Here is a 25,618-nt window from a genome sequence, read left to right as displayed (position 1 = left end):
GGCACGTGGGTGGCATGCAGAAGCCAGAGGACAGCTTTCCAGAGCTGGTTCTCCCCAGCATGAGTGAGCTTCGGTGATGAATTCGGGTTACCAGACATGTAGCAAGCATCTACTCACCGAGTCATCTTGTTCCCCCATCTCCTGAAGAGCACAGGACTCGTCCCAGGAGTCTGCCTCACTGAGGTTTATACCAGCTCACCCTAGAGAGAGCGGCAATTGCCAGAAACTGGCAACAAATGCCAGCAAGGAAGTGGCAAAGAAGACCCCTTTTTACTCTTGGTGCACATAAAACCTAGTCCAGCTACAGTGGAAATCACTGTGGAGAGCTCTCAAAAAAATTAAAAATAGAATTTTCATAAAACCCAGATATTCCACTCCCAGGTAGATACCCAAAGGGCTCTATGTCCTAGCACAGAGATACTTGTTCCTCCATGTTTATTGCTGCTCTGGTCACAATAGCCAGCAAATGGCACAGCCTAGGCGTCCATCAACAGGAAACTGGGCAATAAGAACGTAGCTTGTGTGCCCAGTGGAATCTTATGCAGCTGGAAAGAGAAATGAAGTTATGAAAATTTCAGGGAAATAGATGAATCTAGAAAGTATTTCTATTAAATGAGGTAACCGTGACTTAGAAAGACAAAACCATATCTCCTCTCTTCCCCTTTCCCTCTCCTCTTCTCTTCTACCCTCCCCATCTTTCTCCATCCCTTCTTTCCTTCTATCCCTCTCTATTTCTCTTGTAATGCATTCTTTGATAATTTTACATAATTTGTATTATATTCATCACCTTCCCCAACTCTCCCCAGATCCATTCCTTCCCTACCCACTCTAATCTGTGACCTGTTTTAAACATATCAGGTCCAATTTGCATAATGCCCACTTATTCTTAGATGTGCAGCCTCTACTAGAGTATAGTTGACAGACCAGGGGCCAGACACTTAAGAAAACGGATTTCCCTCTTACAGTTGCTAGCACCCCCCTCCATGCTGTGATTCCGTCTGACTCAAGCTAATGAAAGTCTTCTGCTGCTTTCACAGCCTCTGCACGTTCCTATGCTCAATTGCTTCCCTGTGTCTGGAAAACACAGTTACCCACTACCTCTGGTTCTTACAATCTTTCCACCCCATCTTCAACAATGATCCCTGGCCTTGCGGGGAGGGGAAGTGATATAGATGCTCCATTTAGGGGTGAGCATTCTGCAGTCTCATTCTCTATACCTTGATCTAACATAGGTCTCTATGTTAGTCCATGCAAACAGAAGTTTCCCCATTGAAGGTTGAGAGATGCACCAATCTATGGGTGTAGTGATAACCATTAGGAGTCAGTTTAATACTGTACTCATTTATCAGGGCAATAGTGGGCGGTTTTCCCCTAGGGCCTATGACTTGTTCTCAACCAATCCACAGGTTCTCGACCCTAATGGTGCCAGGTAGAGGTACCATCTTTTGGAGTGAGCCTTGAATCCAATCAGAAAGTGGTTTGTTTCTTCTATGGCCTTCACGTTACTCTAGTATCAGTGGATGTCTTCCCAGGCTAATCGTTATATTAGCTCACAAAGTTCACATCTGGGTGAGACCAATACCGACTTTCTCCTCTGGTAGTGTGCCCAGCACCTTCCAGCACTGTGAAAGCTAGCCATCAGGGATGGGGTTTCCAGATGAGCACCAGTTAGCTTTGTCCATGTGGTATGATTCAAGCCTGTGATGTCTTCAGCATGAGGGGCTAACCATCACACTCTGGAGGGAAACCAAACGTAATCACAATGGCCCCTGGTTACTCGAGCCCTGTAGCTGTTTTCCAGGACCAGTCACTTCCTCTGGACCCCTCGCTCCCTTTGGGACCTGTGTGTATCATGTATGCCAGGCGTGTAAACAATTACAGAAAAAGAGGCAAGGGTGTACATGGGAAGGGATGGGGGAAGAAAAAGATAGGGGGAAATAATAGTATGATAAGCTAATCTCAAATTTTTTCATTTATTTTAGAAAAGAAAGAGATCACAGCAAATTACAAAATTATACAACTGTATCAACACCACTAATATTATGAAATAAAGAAAATTAATTTACTATTTTCACTTTTTCAAAAGTAGGATTTTTTTAATTTTAAATTAATCTCTTTATTTCAGCAAACCTGAAAGTCTGGCTTAATTTTATAGAAAACATGGCCTTTGGGCCTCAGATTCTTCAGAATAAAGGAGGGGAGAGAGTCATTAGCAACAGGGGAGGGGACACTGTGAAGAGAAAAGGGCAGGCAAGAAGGCAGCTGATTGTAAACCACGCTCCAGTGCAGACGCGTCCCTCAGTCACTGTTATACCACAGAGCATTCATTCCCACACCTTAGGAAGACGTACTTATTCCCATCTAACCAAAAGATAATCTCATACATGTTCAAAAAATGCCTGCTTCCTAGAAAGATAGAAACCTCCCTTGTAAGATGCACCAAGTCATACAGATGGTGAAGCATTTGATTTCCCAAAGTGGTCCCAACTAGTTGATAGTAGATATGCTGGGTGTTTGGAAGAGCACCAGAAAGAAGGAACTCGTTAATGTCTACCATGGAAAGGGAAGGTACAGCTTGTGAGCTATTTGGATGCCCAGTGTATCTGAACACCAAAGCAACATGCAAAGCAGCAAACCTCCATCCTTCCTAAGCTGAGCTCTCATGGAGAACATGATTTTTAAAAGTCTGTTTTTACCAGACAATTTGTCAACTGAGCTTTCAAAGACAAAGTCCAGTTGGGGGTGGGGTGCCACTGGGACGGAGCAGAGCGTAAGCGAATTTGGCTCTCAGAGCATGCAAGGGCCTCTGGTTGGGTGTCTGGCAAGGCCAGGCCATCTGTTCAACCCTGGAGCAGGGATCCTGTGAGTGTCTCTCATTTGGGACAGACGAATGGAGGGTGCCCTGACATCAGCTACCTCACATCTCTTCGGATAGCTGTCTTTGCTATCTGTGTGTGTGCTTGGGGTGTGTGAGACAGCGGTCTACAACCGGAACAGCTCCTCCCCAGGCGCCTCAGAGGAAAACCCCTGTAGTTATCTCAGGAGAGGAAGGGAGGGCTGCTGTCACCTACTGCATAGAAGCTGAGGACACTGCTTGATATCCTACGGGTGTATTGGCTCACCTTCCCAGCACACATGGATCTGCCCAAGTCAACCCATGCAAGCACATGAAGGTCAAAGGTCTCAGGATCTGCTGCCAAACCACCTCACAACAGGAAGCAGGCCCACGGACTCCCAGTGGGATGTTAGTATTGACTGCCAATTTGACTAGACTTAGAATCACCAAGGGAACAAGCCTCAGAGCAGGTTGGTGAGCAATTTCTAGGTTAGATTAATTGAGGAGGAGGGAAGATCCACCCTGGATGTGGGCATCAACACACCAGTCTGGGGTCCAGCACTGGTGAAACAGAAGGAAGAGAGGTGAGGATCGGCTCTCATTCCCCCTTGTCTCCTGGCTGTGGTTGCAGCAGGACCTCACACTCACACCGCCATAACTTTCTACCACAGTGAACTCTTCTCCTAAACTCTGAGCCAAATGAACCCTTCCTTCCTTGACTTGCTTTCTTTGGTAATTTTTGTCATAGCAAGAAGTAACTAAGACATCCAGTATGCACCCTGGCCTGTCTGTCCTATGACCATCAGCAAAAAGCAGGAATTCAGCCCACACCACAGCTGTGAACCAAGGATGTACGTATTATCCTCGGGTATAGGCAGTGCTGCAGAAAGTGATGGCCAAAAGAGCTATTTAAGTCTTAGCAAATCCTTGGACAGGTGGGACATTTGGCACAAAAACAGCAGAGGCCAAAACTAAAGCACGTTCCAACAGGGAATGTGCTCCTGGCAGCCACTCATGGGGACTATCATGACCTATCAGAGCTTAGGAACTCTGAATACGCTTCCCTACCTCATGCGAAGGGCTGGCTTCATCACATGTTAAACTCAGCAAAATTGTATGAAGGCATATATCCTGGGCTGCCGCAAGTCACTCCTGGAAAACCCTATGGATGGACTCACATCTCTGGGGAAGTGGGGAGGACCAGGCATGGCTCACAGCCCAGCAAGATGAGATAATGGCATGTTTGGGACAAAGAGCAATCAATCAAATAACAGCATAAACATGTAAAATGGAATACGATATGCCCGTTAACAAAATGGAACCAATAAGGAAGGTTCCTAAAATAAATCCACAGAGTTAACTCATACATAAGAATTTAGAAGGCAACTCTTCAGAGTTAATATGTGCTTTGTATCTATTATTGTTTCATTTTTTCATTTTTTTTTTTTTTTTTGGTTTGGTTTGGTGTTTCAAGACAGAATTTCTCTGTGTAATAGCTCTGGCTGTCTGAGTACTTACTTTGGAGACTAGGCTGGCCTTGAACTCACAAAGATCCACCTGACTCCTGAATGCTAGGATTAAAGACATGTGTACCACTGCCTAGTCTAATTTCAATTTTTTTTGAGACATGGTCTCACTAAGTAGTTCAGGCTGACCTCAAATTCTAGACCAATGGTTATCAACCTGTGTGTCATGGCCCCTTTGGAACTGCCTATTAAACAGATGTTTACATTATGATTCATAACAGCATCAGAATGAGAGTCATGAAGTAGCAATGAAATCATTTATGGATGAGGATCACCACAACATGAGGAACTGTGTTAAAGGGTCACAGCATGAGGAAGGCTGAGAACCACTGTCCTAGACCTTCCTGCCTCAGCCTCTTCCATGCTGGGATCATAAGCAGACACCACCTGTGTCCTTTGGGGTAACTTTCTGTAAGCGTGGGTCCATGAACACTGTATCTGTGATATGATCCTTGAGAAGCCTCAGTATTGTCTCTGATGAGTGAAGGCAAGGACAAGGGAGGGATGTTGTCCTTTCTTCTTTCTTTCAGTGTTTGTGGGCTAGTCCACTTTAATCTCAACTATTAGATAAACAAAGCAACTCTCTCAAGCACCTCCCAGCACACCGCTCCCTGACTACCTGCACACTTGACATTGGCCCATGCCGTCAAGTCACCCCTGATTAAAGCCAATCAAGCTTGACCTTTGATGAAGTCTGCCCTTCCTAGTGCCTCCTACACTGAAGCTGAGCAGTGCCCAGGCAGAGGCTAACTGAGGCATGCGTCTTACTCTACTCCCAGGAAGAAAGATGGCAAGAGGTCTGCCCAGAGCTCAGGACACTCCTCAAGGCTCCACCTACCCTCCTCTCCCACTTTGCCTCTCTGCTGTCAAACGCCTGAGCTGGATCCGGGACCATTATTTAGCTTCTAAACAAAGGCTAAGGCAGAATAGAGCAGAAAGGAGGGAACAACATAAGGAGGAAAGAGAAAGCACAGGAGGAAAAGAAAGAAACTTAACCTGAGCTTTCAAATGTGAGGCCAAGAAAAAGTGAGATGGAATCCGGTGACCTCCTAAGATAAGTCAAAGGCTTTGCTTGATGCGGTGTGCTCTTCCGGCCCTCCCTCCAGTCTGGAACATGCCGTCTTTTTACAGCTGAAGGGGGATACAGTAGCATCCTTTGGCTACTGAACATGATGGATATTGCTTTATAAAAGTTAAGAGGGAGAAAGCTGAGATGGCAAAGCCATACTGACACCTGCTGGCACTCCCTAAAGTTCTCTTTAGAGGAGGGTGGGCCTCCTTGGCCTGCTGTTTCCTGACACACTGAGGCCTGTGTGTGGCCAGCTGGATTAGTAGTCCTCAGCTTGTGCCTGATGGACAAAGGAGGAAAGTACAAGGGCCTCTGAATCCCTGTAGTCAGTCTCTCCTTCCCTCAAACCTCATAGGCCCTTGCTATGCAGATAATGAGTTAAGTCTTGCTAAATACAAGGGCAAATTCTATCCTGGGGGCCATCTTCTGAGGCCAATACTTCTTTCTTTCTTTCTTTCTTTCTTTCTTTCTTTCTTTCTTTCTTTCTTCCTTCCTTCCTTCCTTCCTTCCTTCCTTTCTTTCTCTCTCTCTCTTTCTTTCTCTCTTTCTTCCTTTCTCTCTTTCTTTCTTGTTTGTAGTGCTGGAGATTGAACCCAGGGCCTCCTATATGCTAGGTAAGAGCTCTTCCTCTGAGCTACATGCCCAACCATTTTTACTTATTGTTTTGAGACAGTTCATGAAATAGCCCAGGCTGGCCTTGAACTTGTGCTCCTCCTGCCTTAGCCTCCTGAGTGCTGGAGTGACAAAACTGTGATGCCAGGCTTGACCACTGGCTTCTGTTTACCAGAAATTCATGTCTGGACACAGGCGACAGCCCCATCTCTGAGGAAGTCAAGAAAACTACATGCTTTTGTTATCAGGGTCAGCAAGAGAGGATCTGGGGGCCCAGGCCACTGGACAACTGAAGATGTGGGCAAAGAGCGGGAGCTTAAACTTTCCTGTTATGAAGGGCAAATCAGGCACTCTGGTGGTCATGGACCTCGAAAACAGAGGTCAGAATAAGGCAACCCCACAACATCTCCTGGAGTTCTGTAAGTTTCAATAGGACTTGAGACCAAATAAAGGCAGTGGAATGGCGACCGGAGGGGGAGAATACGGTCTGGCTTCCTCACCAAGCAGTGAAGAGTGATGAAGATACACTTCTAAAGCCTGACCCCTTTGCCCCAGGAGGGAAGGTGTCCCCAAAAACTCAGAGGGACACAAGGGAAATGATTCAGTATGGATGCAGGGGGCTACCCAGACCTGCACTGGAGACATACCAAAGGGGAAGACTTGGCCACATCAGTCTCGGCTCCAGAGGATGCCATGACCTTCGGTCACCCAGCATGACACTGTCCCTTGTTCCTTTTCCTCAAATAAAACATAAGTGTGTGTATATGTGTGTGGACATGTGCACAAATATGTATCACGTGTGCATGTATATCTGAACATACACATGCAGCCATAGACACAAGCATGAATGTACACTTATGTGCTATGCATCTTATGAATGTGTACACATGTAATCTTTATGTGTGAGGTATCTATGTATGTTGGTACATACATATTCCCACATGTGTGTGCACATATCATCTTCCAAAAAGTACCTCCAGTCTTTTGTACAGTAGTGGGGAGTTGCATGTGAAGACCTAGAGGCATAGGTTCCCAGGCATACTGGCCTCAACTCCTTCTGTCTGCTAGCAATGCCCAGGCTAGCCTGCTGCCCTTCTCCCCCTCTGCTCTGGGCACAGCTTGGCCCTTCTTCTGGTCTTGGCCTGAGTCTCAATGTGTCAGGCGGGTCTCCCTCGAGTCCCTGCCCCGACCTTCCTTCCTCTGGTGATTGACTACTCTTTTATGAAAAGCATGCTCCATCCTGAATCCATCACAGCTCTTATTCCCATAGGCACCAATGCACCTGTCCCTTTTCACACGGCTTCCACAGGCCTCTTCTGTTGTACTGTGGGCTTCATGGGGGCAGAGACTACGTGGAGCCCAGGCGACATCCTCCCCAATACAGCACTTGCCCAGAGCATGGGTTCAAAATATTCACCGAACCCTGGGGAAAAGGCAAAAAAAAATGATGCACACCCCCAAATATCCACATGGTCTAACAATGCTCCAGGTGAAAAAATAAGATCAACGAGAAAGCCTCCCTTCTCTCCAGAGACTCAACATTATATCCCTGCCCTCTTGTTGAAGTCTAAAACGTCCAACACTGCCCTGTGCCCTGTGCTTGGCTTCCCGGTGTGCTGGGTGGTGCTAAATCAAGCCTCCTGACTCTACCCATCCTCAGACCTTGGTGGTGTTTGTTCATTCAGTATTGAACATTCTCAGTTTAGAAACTTACCAAGATTTTTTGGTATGCTATGCATGTAGTTTGTATGTATTCCTGTGTGTGTGCAGCTGTGTGAATGTGGAGGTCAGAGAGTGATGGTGGGTGCCCCCCTTGATGCGTCTCCACCTTACTTTTGAGATAGGGTCTGTCACTAAACCAGGAGCTTGGTAATTAGGCTAAACCTGCTGGTTGATGCACCCTAGGCATCCTCCTGCTTCTGCCTCCCCGTTGTTGGGGTTACATATATGCACCATTGTGCCAGGTTTTGTTTTTGTGGATGCTATGTATTTGAACTTGGGTCCTTGACTGAACCATCTCCCCACCTTACAGAGATTTTTTTTAAAAAAGGAAATACAGTAAAACGAATTTCAATAAAGCGTGAGAACTAAACTAAAATAAGGGAAAGGAGGCCAAATGGAGCTGGCATTGAGATGGACACATAAAACCTGTGCCACTGGACCCTATGCAATGTAGAGACGGGACTGTAGTTTAGCAGGAGCTTCCTGGCAGGCTTTGTGAGAAGAGAACACGGTAGCTCTTACATTCAGAGTATCTGATACAAACACTATCAAGAATTTTATTTAAAAGAAAATCTTCCTGCTCTTGAGAGGAGGGCTCAGGCAACAATGGCCTCAGAAGTATCGCCGCAGCACATAAGAGTAGGAAGCACGCATCCCTAGGAACCTAATTCTCCCTCGAGTCCCGATTTCTCTCCAATAACATTCTGTCTTAGCTTCCTCTGGGTGTGACATTTGGCTCTAGCACTTCCCACAGGTGACTGAATGACCTGGGCTCTGACCGTGGACATATGTGATATCTACCTTTGAAACCTTTAGGGTGGCATGCCTTTCTTCCATAGTCCTCATCATGACTAACAACTTTACCATGCAAAGCACATGTTTCTCATTATGCTCCAGGAGGTGAGTACAAGTTCACACAGACTTACATGCTTCAGATGGGAAATGAAGGGTGGTCACTCCATCAAACGACTACAGATATGCTAACTGCCCCCGGAGTGCCACAAAAGAGAGACATGGACCAGAAGCCAATCTAGCAGCTGCCTGGCCTCCCTCACTGTCTGGGAACACTCTGAGGGCATCTGCTTTTGGAGTGGTAGGCAAATTCATCCATCTATAAAAGAAAGCAAAAGGAAGGCTCAGAGAGTTACTGTAACTTTCACAAGGTCACACAGCCGCGGAGTGGCAGAATCTGCACTCTCTGTTGGGTCTGCTTGGCTCCAAAGCCTTTATCCTCCCCCATCTCTGTTCCTAGTCACTCTTTCTGCTCTCTTGAAGCTTTTCCAAGTCCAAAATAACTCCATTAGCCCAGGTCAATGTGCCAACACCTTTGAAAGCAAGGGCTTTGGTCTTCCACTCCAATCTGCCTAGTGTCCCTGAACTTCTGTAGAAGCCCAAACCCTCCGGCAGAGTCTCATGGTTTGGGGTTTGGTTTCCTGAGAGTCTTACCATGTGACTCAGGCTAGCATGGAACTCACTATGTAGCTCAGGCCAGTCTGGCCTCGGGCTCAGTCCTCCACTGCCCTCCTGTCTCAGCTGCCTGAGCTCTGGGATTACAGCTGTGCTCCGCCAGGCAGACCTCACTGGGCACATGTTCTCCACAAGAGATGCCAGGAATGTCATGAAATCAGCACGGCCTGTGCACCATGTTTACCATCCCTCCGGGAAGGGCTGTGAGCCCCTTTCCCTTGGTGGTCAGCCTTCGCACCCACAGCAGCCTGAGCCAGGCCCGGTTCCTGATGACCTCAAAGTGTAAAGCCACAGTTGCGGTGAGCCAAGCATGCCTCGGAGCCTCTGAAATACCCTAGAACTCAGGCAAAAGCCCTGGAATCATGAAGGGACTGCCCAGAGCAGAACAGCCTCCCACCCAGTTCTGCCAGGGCTGGCACTGCTGAGTCAGCTCCTTCCACACCCTGCTGTCACGTTTTCATAACGAGTCTAATAAACGAGCATTTCTCTCTGCTGATCAATCAGAGCCATGCATATGGCTGCTGTCAGCATCCTCAGCAGGCAGAGCTCCTTGGTGAGATCCAGGCTGTCGGCTCCTTCCTTGGGCATCTGCAGCAATGCTGGGCTCTTCCCCTTCACCCTCAATCCATCAACACTTTTACAAGCAAGAAGAATGTAAGCATCGGGTCTGGACCTGAGATGCTGTGGAGAGAAGCAATCAGATTCCCGTAGGAACTTCAACCTTCAGAAGCCCATCCTGACCAAAGGAGGGGTAAGGAACTAGGGGAAGCGCCATGGTTCTGGGCTGTGATCCACTGCCCTGCCCAGTCTCCTCCCTCAAGGAGAGCAGCTCTCATTCCAACACTTGAAGGGTTGAATCATTAAGAATATTGCCATGAGTTTGAGTGTAGCTTATGCTACCTAGCAAGATCCTGTTTCAAAAGGAAAAAATGAAAAGAGATTTGTAATAAAGAACTGGTCAAAGGCTCCTTTGGGGCTTAGGAGATGGCTCAGGAGTAAGCGTGCTTGTAGTACAAGCCCGAGGGCAGTTGGAATCCCTAACACCATGTCAGAAGCTAGGAATGACCACACGTACTTAGAATCCCAGCACTGTGGAAGACAGAGGCAGGAGGGTCACTGGGGCTTCCTGACTGACAGCCGAGCTTTAGTTCAGTGAGAGACCCTATCTCAAGGAAGTATGTCAGAGACTAATAGGGTAGAACATTCAAGATTCTCCTATGGCCTCTATGTGAGTGCTCAGACACACACGAGCACACTTCTCGCATGCACACGCGTGCATGCACACACACACACACCACGTGTGCACATAGACCTAAGTACACAGCACACACATACACAACTCCCTTGACATTCTGGAGTGAAAGGAGCACCAACAGAGGATTACTAGGGTTCTGATAATGATACAGCCACCACTGAGATTAAGAGATTAAGTTGTTTTGTTTTGTTTTTTATCAACAACCCCTATTCTGGAATTCACAGGAAAGAGGCACAGACATTAACTTAGAGCAAGACAGACTCAGAAAGAGAGGTAAGTGCTGCTAAGTCCCTGCATATGTGTCCCGTGTTTCTTTGAGCAGCCAGAAGAAACGCAGACACAGCTGGTGTGGGTGGTGAGACGACCCGGAGTAGGCAGCTGTGTGCACTCGCCACAGTCCGTGGTCAGCCAAGCAGTGCCAGCCTCAAGCATGTGATGACCAGCTACTGCCACAGACAGCCTGCCCTAGACATCACAGTCAGCATGGACGCCATGCAGGATGCTGCAGTGAATGGGATCACGGCCGTGCTTCCCCCGGGTGATGACGATGCTCTCAGCCTGGCTTTCCAGAGCGAGCAGAACCAAGCAGCAAGACCCCTTTTAGTTAGGTTTTATATTGCTACAACGAAATACAATGACCAAAACAACTTGTGAAGGAGAGGGTTTATTTGGCTTACACTTCCACAGCACTATTCATCATCAGAGGAACAGGAATTCCTTGGGTCAGGCCAGGGACTCAAACATGGCAGGAAACTGGAGGCAGGAGCTGATGCAGAGGCCATGGAGGGAGCTGCTTACTGGCTTGCAACCTATGGCTTGCTCAGCCTGCTTTATTATAGGACCAAGGACCAACAGCCCAGGGATGGTACCACCCACAGTGGGTTGAGCCCTCTCCCCCATCAATCATTAATTAAGAAAATGCCCTACAGGCTTGCCTACAGCCCCATCTTAGGCAGGCTTTTTCTTAATTGAAGTTTCCTCCTTTCAGATGATCTTAGCTTGTGTCAGTTTGACATAAACTAGCCAACTTAATTGACTCCTTGTCAGCCTGACACACAAAGACATCATCGTTAAGCCACAACCCTCCCTTTCTTGTTCATCCCCAGAGAACACGTTAATATCGATATCACAATATAAAACATTTCGCAAACTTTAAAAAAGTCTGTGGTCTTTACGAATTCAAAAACTTTAATATTCAGTCTTTTTTAAAATTTAAAGTCTCTTTTAAAACCTGAAATCTCTTTAAAAATTCAGTCTCTCAACCGTGGGCTCCTATAAAATCAAAATTAAATACATCCTTACTTCAAGAGGGAAGAGCAGTGGCCCAGTCACAATCTGAACAAAGCAAAACCAAGCTCTAACACTATAAATAACTCAATGTCCAAAACCTGGCGTCCACTCATAATCTTCTGAGCTCCTCTTCTGGGCTCACCCATGACATTCTTGGGTCAGTTCTCCAGCTCTGCCCTCTGCAGCACACACAACGTGTCTTCTAGACTCCGCTCCACAGCTGCTTCTCTTTTTGGTGGTCATCCCATGATGCTGACATCTGCAAACCTGCTGGGGTCCCTCGCTGCAACTGGGCTGCACTTGCAGCAATAGCCCCTCTTGGGCTCTCTTCATGGTCTCCAGCCAAGGCTGAGCTGCTCACTATGACCCTTTCATGCCTTCAAAACCAGTGAGACTTGGTGATACTTACATTACCAAGTTTGGCTGCCAGCATAAGGTACAACCTTGGCCAATTCAGAATACCACTTCTGAATGTGAAACAGAATACCACTTCTGTGTGGTGGCCCTGAAGAAACAATTCCCAGAAGGCTTCACTTCAGAGATGCTGGTTTCTTCTTAACCACTGCTAATTTCTTAGCTCCAGCTGAACTGCATCAATTGTCCCGATAGCACAACAGTTTCACTTCAGTGGTGCTGGCCTCTTGTTAATCACGGCTGACTCTTTATCCCCAGCTGAGCAGAATGGCAGACTCTTAATTCAAGACATCAATGGTCCTGACAGAGTCTAAACTTCACTCTGGAACTTCACAAGCCAGGCCTCCATCTTCTGCACTGCTTTCAACATTCTTATCTTCCAAGCTCCTACAGGACAACTCACTGAGTTCTCAACACTCAATGGCTTTTCTAGCTCAAGTTCCAGAGTCTTTATACATGGCCAGGGCTGTCACAGCACTACCCCTCTTCTGGTACCAATCATCTTGGTTAGAGTTTCTATTGCTGTGTCAATACACCATTGCCAAAGCAATTTGGGGAAGAAAGGGTTAATTCAGCTTGCACGTTCTATATCACTGTTCATCATGAAGAAAGTCAGGAACTCAAACAAGGCAGGAAACTGGATGCAGAGGCCATAGAGGGGCACTGCTTGCTGGTTTGCTCTCTGTGGCTTGCTCAGTCTACGTTCTTATAGAAAACCCAGGACCACCAGCCCAGGGATGGCATTATCCACAGTGGGCTGGGCCCTCCCCCATCAGACACTAATTAAGAAAATGCCCTACAGGCTGATTTTATGGAAGCATTTTTATTTCAGTTGAGGTTTTCTTCTCCTCTCAGATAACTCTAGCTTGTGTCAAGTTGACATAAAACTAGCCAACGCAACCACTGCACGACGTAACTCCTACGGCACTTCAGTCTTAAAATACAGCAAAAGAATCTGTGAACGGATATCACCATAAGCCTCAAACTCATGAACGTGCAGCCCAGTTGCTCCAGCAGGTAATTGTGAGCAAATTGCTTAAAGCCCACTTGCAATTCACTGTCAATCTCCAAAATAGGAATTTGAAAATGAATCTTGGGGATTCAAAGAATAACCTTGGGGCTATGGAGGTGGTTCATTGGTAAAATGCTTGCTTCCGGGGCATTAAGACTTGATTTTGAGGCTTAAATGCCATGCAAAAATTAGCCATGCATGGTAGCATACCTTTGATCCCAATCCTGGAAAGGCAGAGGTAGGAGGATTGCTGGGGTTTATTGGCCAGTCTAACAGAACCTGCAAGTTCCAGTGACAGGCCTTGGCTCAAAAAGCAAACAATGCAACAAAATGTGGTGGATGGCACCTGAGGAACGGAAGAGTATTCTTTAGCATTCACACACATGAACGCGTGTGTGCAAGCGCGCGTGCACACACACACACACACGCGCACACACACACACACACACACACGGGAGGGGAAAAGAAGGGAGAAAGGGAAGTAAGGAGGGAAGTGAAGAATGAATTAAACTTCGAAGTGGACTAGAAGCACCAGGCAATTTGCAAGATGCCAGGGACACAGAAAGGTCTGGCCAAGTATGTGCTGAGTCCCCTGGAGTTTACAAACAGATAAGAGGAAGTATAGAAGGGACTACCACTCAGGAGCTCATAGGATGGCTGCAATGAGAAAGAATCCCTGCAGGGAGCCAGGAAGAGTGGGGCCAGAGCCTTCAAAAGGAGTAGGGAGGCAAATTGTTGGGCAGTGGAGGCGACTCTGTGGGTCAGAAACCCGCTAAAATGCAGCACAATGGTATAGGTAGTGTGCTCAGCACGGCCTGTACTGTGTGGGAAGCATCTGGTGCAGGGGCCTTTTGTTCCCCTCATTGCATAGGTAGTGACAGACATGGAGCCCAAAGCTGTGGATAGGTTGGGAGTCAAGCGAGGGTGAGGTAGATTGCTCGCAGGTCGAAGCCCCACAGCAAAGTATATTCTACCTTCTAGGGGCAGTGAACAGTGTTATCCGCACTCAGGGCTCTCTCCAGAGGAACCACTACCTGTTTCAGTGAACATGCACCATCCTGCCCACACCAAACAGTGAGTCAGATGGGTGCTGGACTCTGCAAGAGCCTACAAAAGCAGTGGATGAGGAGCCTAGAACCATGGACCACTATTCTCAGCGAACTTATGCGGAGATGTCAAGAAAGGACTTGTATGTTTGGTGGACTGGCATTGCCTGGTTTAAGAGAGGACTTCAAGGAAGAACAGCTAAGCAGTAGAATGCAAACTTCCAAGTCCAGGGTTTCCTCTCCCAAATGGTAAACAATACTGGGAAATGGACTTCTTTTTTCCTACAAACTGAGACATACAGACAGGTTGGCTAGAGAGTTGATATACAGATGAGTAGATAGATGATAGATATATAGTTAGGTTGATAGGTAGTTATCATAGAACAATAGACAGATGATAGATGATTGACAGGTGGATAGATGGAGAGATAGATAAATAGATAGATAGATAGATAGATAGATAGATAGACAGATAGACAGATAGATAGACAGACAGATAGATGATAGATAGATAGATAGATAGATAGATAGATAGATAGATAGATAGATAGATAGATAGATAGATAGATAGCTTTGTCTATCTTTTTCATTTGGGGTCATAACCAAGTATCTCACATATGCTAGGCAAGTTCTCCACTGCTAAGCTACCCGGGAATATTAAGCCCTTTTCTCTCTTCTTTGATGAAAGACTATAAAACCGCTAAAGGAGGGGAAATAATACATTCTAGGTTCTTGAATGTTGCAGGCTTGTCTCTCCAAATGCTAATACGCGGAGGGACCAAATATACCCATAGGATAAGATAAGGCCTAGAGCATAAACCAAGACAGACAGGATCTACAAATCCTGTGGCGGTTTCCCAGGTTGCCCAATCCATTCATAAGTAATGGTTTTCCTCCTCATGAAAATTTCTGGGAGACTCCACTACTGTGTTATGTAGACTCCTCAGTAGGGCCTGGATAAGTGTAGTGATTTAAATGAGAATGTTCCCCACTGTCCTGGACATTTGAACACTTGGTCTCCAGTTGGAGGCACCACTTAGGAGATGTGGTCTTACTGGAGGAAGTATGTCACAAGTGGGAGGGGTGAGTTTCAAGAGCCCAAAGCCTCGCCCTACTTTTAGCATGCTCTGTCTGCTTCTTAGTGTTCAGGAACTGAGCTCTCAGCTTCCTGCTCCGGCCACCGTGAGTGATGCCTGCTACCACATTTCCCTGCCATATTGGCTCTCTCTCCTCTGGGACTATAAGCCCACATAAACACTTTCTCCCTTAACTTCCCTGCTCATCGTGTTTTATCACAGAAGCATAAAAGTAACTGAGTCAAGTTCCTTCACCAGGCCCTGTGTTCCTCCATCAGAACCCACTTCCTTCATCAGAACCCATGTTCGTCCATCTGACCCAGCGTTCCTTCATCAGACCCCGCGTTCCTTCAGAACCCATGTTTGTCCATCAGACCCTGGGTTCCTTCATCAGACTCCAGGTTCCTTCATTAGACCCGGCATTCTGTCACCAGACCCCTGGGCCTTGGCACCTGTTCTCCAAGCCCCTATCACACTGCTACACTGTAACTTTTGTAACCTCTGTCATTATCCTGACAAAAGTGGATATCTCCATCTTCTATGTATTGTCTGGCTTACGATCCTGCTCCTAGCTGTTGGAAAGCCCCCAGTCCCCAGCATCTTGTGTGAAGTGACCGGTGACAAGCCAGCTGGAGCAACAACAGATGTGAAATACAAAATAGTTGTCTTTCCTGTGACCTCATATGTCATTATCAGTGCAACACCCAGCCCTTCAGCCTAGTCTGTGCTCAGCACTGACGTCATCTTACCGTACTGGGTCCCCTTGCTCTGAGGATCCATCACTGATTAATCCTTTAATTAAATTTTCATGTGTATGTACCTTGGGGCAGTATTTTAAATAATGAAGGTAGACACTGGAGAAAACATTGTGGCTCCTTTAAACATCTCCATACTTGAGGGTAAACATCTCTGTGGCAAATTCCTGGATGAATCTCAGCGAGTCACTGAGTCCGTATTAATTTAGGAGCATGCTTGTTGCATGATCCCCATGTCAGGCACAGGCAGGACAAGTTACCCAGTGACCTTTGTAGCAAGATTTTCAGATTTTCATAGTCTCATGCCAGTGGGAAATTGCTGTGTCCCCAGAGTGTGTTCTCTGTCAAATACAGTCTCCCTCTTGGAATGTGCTCATTCCTGAACCCAAGAGCTTAAAGGGTGTAAGCAAAATGGTGGAGTTTTGGAAAGGAGAAATGCCAGACTTAAGGGCAATGTTTTGGACATAAGTCCAGACCCATGTTTTGAGGTGCAAAACTAAAGATCAGAAAGGATTTTAATAAAAACACGATGTATTTGTTTGCTTTTATTTTCTCTTATTATTTTTTAAGATACCTGTATTCTAATGAGACAGAGAGAGAGAGAGAGAGAGAGAGAGAGAGAGAGAGAGAGAGAGAGAGAGAGATTTGGATATGTGAGGGAAATCTGGAAGGAATCAGGGGACAGAAACTAGTCAGAATATGCTATATGAAGACAAATCTATTTTTAATTAAAAGGCAAATGAAAACCCTAAATAAAGAAATGGAAGAGAGCAATCAAAAATGGAAAGACCTTCCATGTTCACTATGTAGCCCAGGCTGACTCAAAATCCCAGCCCTTCTCAGCATTTGCAGTGCCGACTGTAGCTGTCCTCCACCATGCTGAACTCAGTACTTTCAATATGACCAAATTCATAGAAATTTGGGTGATTAAGTTCATCAAATTAGTAAAAAAAAACACCTAATGGCCTGAGCCTATTTAAAAAACTGAAAAGGAGACATCAGTGAAAAAGTAGAGACAGCATGTGATCAGACCTTAGAGGAAAAAATACACACACACGCACACACACAAAGAGACACACATGACGCACACACACACACATGCTCACACATGTGCACACACACAAAGAGACATACATGACGTACACACACATGCTCACACATGTGCATGCACGTGCATACACACACGTACACACACAAAGAGACACATGATGCACACACACACGCTCACACATGTGCATACACACACAAAGAGACACACATGACACACACATACATGCTCACACATGTGCATACACGTGTGTGCACACACAAAGAGACACACATGACACACACGCACACATGCTCGCACATGTGCACACACACGCATGTTCACACAAGACAAACACGACACACATGCACACACACAGACTGCTCTCACATGTGCACACATGCTCATGCACACACACGCACAGACACATATGCATACACACAGACACAAACACGCGAGAGTGTGCATGCTCATGAGCACTCACACACACTATGTGGGACTATCACCAAGCTGGATAGGACACATGAGTGTCAGGGGCACACTGTCCTCAAAGCTTGGTCTAGGGTAGAAAACTCTGGAGGTACAGAGTGATTGGTAAAGACAGGATGAGCAAAGGAAATAGATCATGCTTTACCAAGACATCACTCAAATTGTTGGTTGATGAATCACTGTCCCCAGACCTCAACAGGCATCTTCCTGCTTCCTGCTCCCTGCTCCATATAAGGCATCTCCAGACAGATGGATTCTGAAGTCATTCTGGGATCTGGTCAGACTTGCTGAATGTGACATGGAGACAGACCTGGTGGCTCACGTAGGGTGTGTGTTCCTAATGCCTCTTGTTAGCCATGTTTGTCTTGAGGTGAAATATACTGGGAACGGGCATCTTGCAGTTGGCAGTGTGTGCAGTGCTCTGAAAATTCTATGAAAGAGGGGCTCCAGACACAGGTCTACAGCTCTGTGGTAGAGCATTGGCCTGGCTTAGAGACCACCAATGAGTGATTGGAAGCATGGTTCAGTACTAAAGTGCCTGTTTGGAATCCACCAATGAGGGACTGTGGGTGTGTCTCAGTGTCTGGCCTTTCTAGAATCCTCTAGTAAGAGGCTAGGGTGTGGCCTCTGCCTAGAAGCCTTCACTGAGTGACTAGGGTCATGGCTCAGGGATCCAGCAGTTGCATAACATGTATGCTGAAAGCCTGGGTTCCATTCCCAAACAAGGGGTGGTAAGGAAAAAAAAAAAACCTGTAAACCCTATTATGTGCTCATACTACAATAAAGTAAGATACTTCAATCTGAACACTTTGGTTGCTTAGGGTACCTTCTCCTACATTCCTCCTTTTGGAGGATGAGGGATGGCCATAATTGTGTTGTTGCAATTAGATAATACTACACAACCCTGTATTCCAGGGCGTGAGTCAGAAGATACGTGCTACAGAAAGCCACCTCTAACATTCTTTAATTCCTGGCTTTTCAAAATATTCCCTGTACCAGAGAGGTGAGTTTCCAATTAAAGAGGTTTTACAAAAACACAGGGCTTCCATCCCAGGAGGCAGAGACGATGACAGTCTTCTATCTGATGAGACAAAGGCATACGTGCCACAGAACCTGACTTTAGGTCCAGGTACCTGTGGAAGCCACAGGTCAAAACCAACCACCAACCATGCCACCACCAACAGGAGAGAGCTGGCCCCAATCAGAATAGAGAAAGGAGTGGTCAGGGCAGGGGTAGGCCTGGAGAGCTTGGGCAACCCTCCCAGGAAACACCTCTTGCAATTTGCCTGAGTTGGTTACATATGTATGTTTAGAAGGAAGAAGATGTACATACAAGAAGCTAGTGGACTTCTAGAACTCACTGAACATGACGAGGCTTGAAAGGGAAAGCAGTTTAGTTGAAAAAAATAAAAAGAAAGGGAAATGTCTAAAATTCAGGCACCTAGGTCCCAGTCTAGGTATTTCTTGTTGTTATTCAGTTCCCACCTAAGGACAGAGCCACCACTGAAGCTCCCATTGTATAGGCGAATCAACACAGCCAGAGGTTAAAGAACTTGCCCAAGGTCACACAGTTGTCGGGAAACAGAGCCAGGAGTGCTGTGCTCTTCTGGGCCTGCCACCACATCCCACTCTCTAGACCCCAGACATTGTTGGCTCCCTTTCCATCTCAACCCAGCAGACGTCACATAAACTAACTTGGTGAAGATCCACGGGGCTCTCGTGGACCAGCTATCCCAGAGATCAACACAGAGCTGGGCTTGCAGTCTCAGTGTGGGTCTGTACAGTGCTTCCCGCACCTCTGCCCTTGAGGAGTGCCCAGGCTCTTACTTCTGAATAAAAATTAAAAGCCTAAACAAAAATCTTGGACCAAAATAAATCTGCTAGTGGCTCCAGCCAGGCTTCTGTGGTCACTTAAAAATTGAAGAGGCATGGCCTCTTTTATCTCATTTTTCTCCCTTTTCCCCCTCTTTTGATAATAAAGACAAAGAGCCTGGGGATGGTAGACCAAGTAGGACAGGGGTGCAGGAGGACCTGCAGTGGGTGGTCCTCTCTGAACTCATCAGGGCAAGGCCAGGTCGGTTCCTTGCGAGCGATTTCAAAGTAAAAACTAATATAATTATAAAGAGCGATCCACGACACCTCTCCCATTTCCAAGCTCAAATGGGAAAACCCTTAGTTGGGAGACTGTTTCATATTGCCTGATGAAGACTTCTAAACTGGGTAGAAGCCAGACCCAAGCCCCCTTCATCACTCTGGGGCAGGCAGGCACGCAGGCACGCCCTGGACTGGACTGGAGCTTGCAGGGACATCAGGAGCCTCCTGGTGTAGGCTCTGACAGAGGAGATGACCAGTGGCTCTAGGGTGGACTGCACACTGGTGTCTTCCCCTCCCTCAGCCGTCAGGCAGACATCTTCTGGGTGCTGTGAGACACCTGGTTTCTGAAGCTGGGACCTTGGAGGCTCCAGGAGCTTCTTGGCCAGGTGGCCCACTGGGTGAGCTCAGCCAGCTCTGCCTTTGCATTCATCTCCATGGTACTGAGAGACTGGCCAAGACTGGGAAGACCCCCCTGCCTACTCTACAAGGCAGCACTGAGATCTTAGTTCTCCCTCCCCCCACGAGGCACCCAAGGAACCAGGGGGCACGGCCAGAGTTCCCAGCTCCAAGGTTTCCATGCTGATCTCTTCTTCTGGGGTCCAAGGCGGCCGGACATTGACCTGGCAATAAACACAGCTGTCCTCCCTCACCCAGTGTGCTCTTCCCCGCTCCTCATCGGTGGTTTTGCCCTTCCAAAGAGCCTCCCAGTCACCAAAGTGCCTCTTCCCTCTGACTTCAACAGAGCCGCGAGATTGGGAGTCAGCAGAGAACCAGAAGGTGCACCCAGTGCCCCAGGTAGTCGACCCAGAAGATTGACCCAAAGTGCACAGGCAGAATACTGCCCCTGGGAAGCGCTGGGAGGACAGATGGGGCATCCTGGGAGCTTGGGAGGAACGCTCTTGGGCAAAGAAGGACATAAAGGGAGAAGAGATAATGTGCGGGGTGGGGGGCTCAAGGTCGGGGGCCCCTGCAAGAACTGGCCAAGAGATCGCTCCTCTTGCCCTGCAGAAAGTTTCTGATACAACACACCCAGAGTCGCGCTGGGAGACCAGCTTTGGTGGAACCTCGATTTTCCTTTCCTGGGACCCTTTGGGTTGGGTCCTGATTAGGGAGCGCAGAAGTGGGCGACTCTGCCTGGACTTACCTAGAACTCCTCGGGAGCCCGACAGTTGTCGCCTCCTCCTGGATTCAGGACCCCCTGATTCCTCAGTGCTCTGTGCACCCCACAGCCACGTTCAGCATTCACCAGAGGCAACGAACTGTGATGCTGGATTCTCTCACACAAGCTGGCCGCAACTTCAGGGCAGGTCAGCCGCGCCCTGTATCTGGGCGAGGCGAAGGTCCGGATCACCCCTAAGGGGCCCTGATGGCCGAGGCCACCCGGTCTGGAGCGCGGGGTTCTCGGGATCTGGAGATGCGCACGGTCCTCTCAGATCTGCCCTGAGCAGGGAGGACGCTCAGAGTTGTCGGCTCCGGACGCCGGGGCGGGGCGCGCGGCTGTCCCCTCCAGATGCAAGCTGCGCGACTCGCTGGTGGCTTCTCGGGTCCGCGAGGCGCACGCGTGGGTCCTGAAGCTGGCACAGCGCCCCCACTCTTCAGCGGGTGCAGCTGGGTCTGGCGCGATGCGAAGAGAGAGGAATTCCCCCACGGCTCTGAGTTCGGGCTCCCCTCCCCTCTACCCCACACGGACCCCTATCTGTGGTAGCAGCGGCAGCGACTGACACTTCTGGGCTCCAGATGGAGGAAGGTGGCGGCGGCTGGGCTTGCTGGGGGAACTAGAAAGGAGGTGACCTTCAAACCCCGCGCTCCAGGAGGCCGGGAGGAGGGGACCGGGTGACGCTGATTTGGGGAGCAGCAGGCATGCACCGGTGGCCCGCGGGAGTTCTAGCAAGCGGGGTCAGAGGAAGCGAAGAAGAGCACAACCAACAAAATCCAGATTAGAAAATAAACAAAGGAGAATGAGGGAGAGCGCGAGATAATGTGTGCGTGTGTGTGTGTGTGTGTGTGTGTGTGTGTGTGTGTGTGTGTGTGTGTGTGTTCTCGCGCGCGCGCGCGCGACAGGCAGCGAGCAGCCGGGCTGGCGAGCCAAAAATAATCCCGAGCACCAGGGAGCGCCCCCTCCCCCTTCCCTCCCCGGCGCCGCCGCGGTCACGGTCACGCGTGCAGCCTTGAATTCCAGCAGCCACTCTGGGCAAGGGATTCAGAGCCCCCAGGCTCTTCTTCATAAAGCGCACAAGAGATGAAAGTTGCCTTCGAGAGGTCTTCAGGGTAATGCCCCTGCTTGCCTCTTCCCAAAGTGGATTTGCTCATTCAGCACCCCAACCTGGGCACCTCTCCCATCTCTGCTCGTTTCCGCCGCCCCTCCTGAGTCCCTCCCAGTCTATGTAGGAAAAAGAATCTTAGGGAAGGTTAAGGGGATGGAGCCCCCTTACCCTGGTCCACTTCTGTTCTAAGAAGTTTCTGGCAAGTGCTCGAACCTGGCAGAAACAAAAAGTTAGACCCATCTAGATGATCTCTAGCTCTGAAAGTCAGACCTGGCCTGACCTAACCTACACCCTTCTTAGTGGGCACTTCTTAGTGGGCAGAGTGCTTCTGTGGTTAGGGACTGAGTCTGTCTTCCCAGCAGCTCCTTGACAGGAAGACCCCTGGCTCTGCCTAGGCCTTCCTATTCAACTCACACTACAATGTGTTGCTTATGACCTTTGCCCTGTGTCATCTCAACAGCCAGATGAAACTGATACCCCGAATCTGCCTGTTTCACAGGTTGGAAAGTTAAGGGATTGGAGCTTAAAGCTCGAAAGTCTATTCTGCTTTCCCTTTTCTTTCTCTTGTTCTCCTTCCTTCTGCCCTTTCCTCCTCCTCCCCTTTCTTTCTCATTCACTCCTTTCCCCTTCTCTCCCTCCCTCCCTGTCTCCCTCCTTTCCCCTTCTCTCCCTTCCTCCCTGTCTCCCTCCTGTCCCCCTCTCTCCCTCCTTCCCTGTCTCCCTCCTGTCCCCTTCTCTCCTTCCCTGTCTCCCTCCTTTCCCCTTCTCTCCTTCCTTCCTTTCTTTTCTTTCTTCCCCTTCCCCTGTTATCCCTCTTTCCTTCATCCCCCTCTCTTGATCTCTTTCCTTTCCTTTTCCATTTTCCCTCCCTCATCTTCTTCCCTCCTCCCTTCTCTCTCTTTCCTCTTGTCTTTCTTCCTTGCTTCCTTTTTCCCATCTGTCTTTTCTCCCTCCTTCCCTCCCTTCTTTCCTTCCTTCTTTCTCCCCTTCTCCTCTTCTCTCTCCCTCTCTCATTTACATTCCAAATGATCATGTTACACAATAAAGTCTTCCAAGGAGCCAGCTTTAACATTTGCTGGAGACCCCAAGTCCTCTGCCAGTATCCTGGATCCCCAGGGCGGGTCTACCTCATTTCCAGAAAGCCACTGCATCACCCCACTGCTGATAGCAGCTGCACCTCAGGAAGGCCAGACCTCAGACCTCATCACTCATCGCTAGCCCTTGACCTGAGGCCACTGGTTTCTGGTTAACAGTATGCAACAAGGCCCACACCACCCCCTTGTGTTCCTCTGGGATGTCGCCAAAGTGAATGTCCCCAGGGTCCCATCAGTGGCAGACTTACTAGTCACTACTTTATATTATTATTATCATCATTCATCATTATTATGTAGTCTATGTTTCCTTCACAATCTAGGAAACAGCGCTCTCCTACCCACAACCATCAATCTACGAAAACCATGCAATTAGAAGTCACACTTATTTGAGAGAGCACCCTTGCAAACTTCACAGAGCTGCCTCTGCCACCCGCACCAGTCATTTGCAGTTTGGATTGTGTGTAACCGGGGGGTTTCTCAAAACTCTCCCCAACAATAATACATTTGTACGTAAACAACTGTTTTCTTTTCTCATTGTCTCTTATCCTTCCCAGAAAGCACAAAGAGGCCATAAATCTAGGTTAGCAACATCATAATCATTTCCCCCAAAAACTGCTTGCTTCAGGAGAGCCACAGAATTTCAATGTAATTGTCCAGCCGAGCAGGAGATGCCAGGCCTTGTAAAAGAGGGATTCTCAACTTAGAGGCAAATTACCAATAATGGGAGAAGAAATAAATGGCAGCTAATGGGGAGTTCTGTTGAAGTGCTTCTCTGTTCTCCCGCACTGGGGTTCTGAGGGGGAGACGTGGACCTGAGCACTCAAGGCAGAGACACTGACTGTTGGCTTATTAAATGGCTGATGGCTGAGCCAATTTATTATTTCTAACACATAAGTTTACAATCATAAATGAAATAAAAAACTACAAATCCAAAAATCAAGGTGAGTTTGAATCTGTTCTGATTTGTTTATTTATTTGGGAGTAGAAACAGGTTTTGATATATCAGTCATGAATGCTGGAGGTGACCACTAATGTCTGTGTTGCTACCAGGCTGAAGGAAGCTTAACAAGAACCAATACATGGTGTCTCACATGGGGTAGAGGCAGAGGCGGAGTCCAGCCTGCTCTCACAGAGAGTTCTGGGCCATTCAGGTTTATATGGTGAAACTGTCTAAAGGAGAGGGGGGAAGAGAGGAATGGGGGAGGGAGAGAGGGAGGGATGAGGAAAAGAGGGAGGGAGGGAGACAGGGGGAAAAGGGAGGAAAGAGTGAAGGGAAGAAGAAAGAAAGGAGGGAGGGAGAGAGGAAGGAAAAGAAGGAAGAAAGGAAAGCAGGAAGGGAGGGAAGACAGGAAGGAGGGAGGAAGGGAAAGGAAGGGAAGACAGCCACTGCAATTTAAAATAAAATTATTGTCACCATCCCAATGGCACTGCATCATTCCCCCTGTCTGGAAAGAACAGGCTGCTGCATTTCCTACAGTGACCTGTCCAATTCCAGACAAATTGTTCTAGTCACATGTGTGTTGAGACGGAATGGTCGTGGGAGGTGCTGACTGGACAGCTCCTAGGACAACCTAGGGGAACAGTCCCCCTGCTATGGTTACAAAGAAGAGGGAGACTCTGGCTCCTCCTACTGGCCATGGAGAGTACTGTCCGTTTGGTACAGTAGAAGTATGAGTTTAAAATGGAGTCTTTCACAAAGCTGAGAACAAAGATAATTAACAGCAATAGTAGGACAGGAAGTGAAAAGAAGAAGGGGGTAGGAGTAGAGAAGGGAGAGAAAGTAGAAGAGCAGGGAGGAGATGGGAAAGAGGGGGAAAGGGGGGAGAAGAATAGGGAGAGGGAATGGGTAAGGAGAGAAAGAGGGGAAGGAGAGGAAAGTGAAGGAGAGAGAGGGAGGGGAGGAATTTTAGCCTCACAAAGGTTAATCTAGGATGCAAGTTTGATCATCTCACACTTTAACTTGAGTGGGCTGTGCCTCCTCCTCATCTTCCTGATAATGTCTATGGACTCCTCTTCAAGGGTCCCCATCCTCTGGGCGCCCTGCTTCTCTCTCTGGCTCAGTGTCACAGGTATGCTTTTCTCTGGCTGGCCTGTGACTCATTGCACAGGCTGGTCCTCCAGCCCGGAATATCCTGCAGACTCCTCCTGCCTCTTTTTATCTTCTAAACATCTGTCAGGACAGCACAGTGTGCCTGGCCCTCAGAATCCCCACCACGCAAAGCCTTTCATCTCCTTTCAAGCTCCTCCAGCACCTGCATTAACTTGACCAGCCTATTGAAAAAAAGCTGCTTCCCCCCAGGAAACAGAAGGGCCCACAATGCCGAGGACTTATCACCCAGAGTGAAGGGCCAGATGCATGTTAAGTTCAATAAATATTTTGTTGAGGCGTCCTTCTGCCCTGTAGTATGCTATGTATTTACCAGGCTCACCACTGAACCTGGGTCTCACCAGTTTGGCTAGACTGACTGACCACAAAGCCACAGAAATCCTCTTTTCTCTCTCTCTCTCTCTCTCTCTCTCTCTCTCTCTCTCTCTCTCCCTCTCTGTCTCTCCATCTGTGTGTGTGTGTG

The 25,618-nt window shown here is 48.0% G+C and overlaps 1 protein-coding gene across 2 annotated transcripts in view; it reads right to left on the bottom strand.

Annotated features, from left to right (window-relative positions):
* The window catches only part of Rbfox1 (RNA binding fox-1 homolog 1), a 1,689,477-nt gene that overhangs the window by 1,529,789 nt on the left and 134,070 nt on the right, over window positions 1-25,618 (bottom strand). Inside the window, exon 1 of one of the 2 annotated variants that reach the window (XM_026780381.1) lies at window positions 20,835-21,619. The exons of the other annotated variant lie outside the window; for it this stretch is intronic. The gene's annotated coding sequence lies outside the window, so the exon portion shown is untranslated. Of the gene's footprint in view, window positions 1-20,834; window positions 21,620-25,618 lie in introns of those variants that run through there. 2 annotated transcript variants of the gene reach the window in all.

The sequence above is a fragment of the Microtus ochrogaster genome, chromosome 7 (genome assembly GCF_000317375.1).
Source record: "Microtus ochrogaster isolate Prairie Vole_2 chromosome 7, MicOch1.0, whole genome shotgun sequence".
Taxonomy (NCBI): Eukaryota; Metazoa; Chordata; class Mammalia; order Rodentia; family Cricetidae; genus Microtus; species Microtus ochrogaster.
The sequence above is the reverse complement of the archived record's forward strand: the minus strand, read 5'-3'. Positions and strand labels throughout refer to the sequence as shown.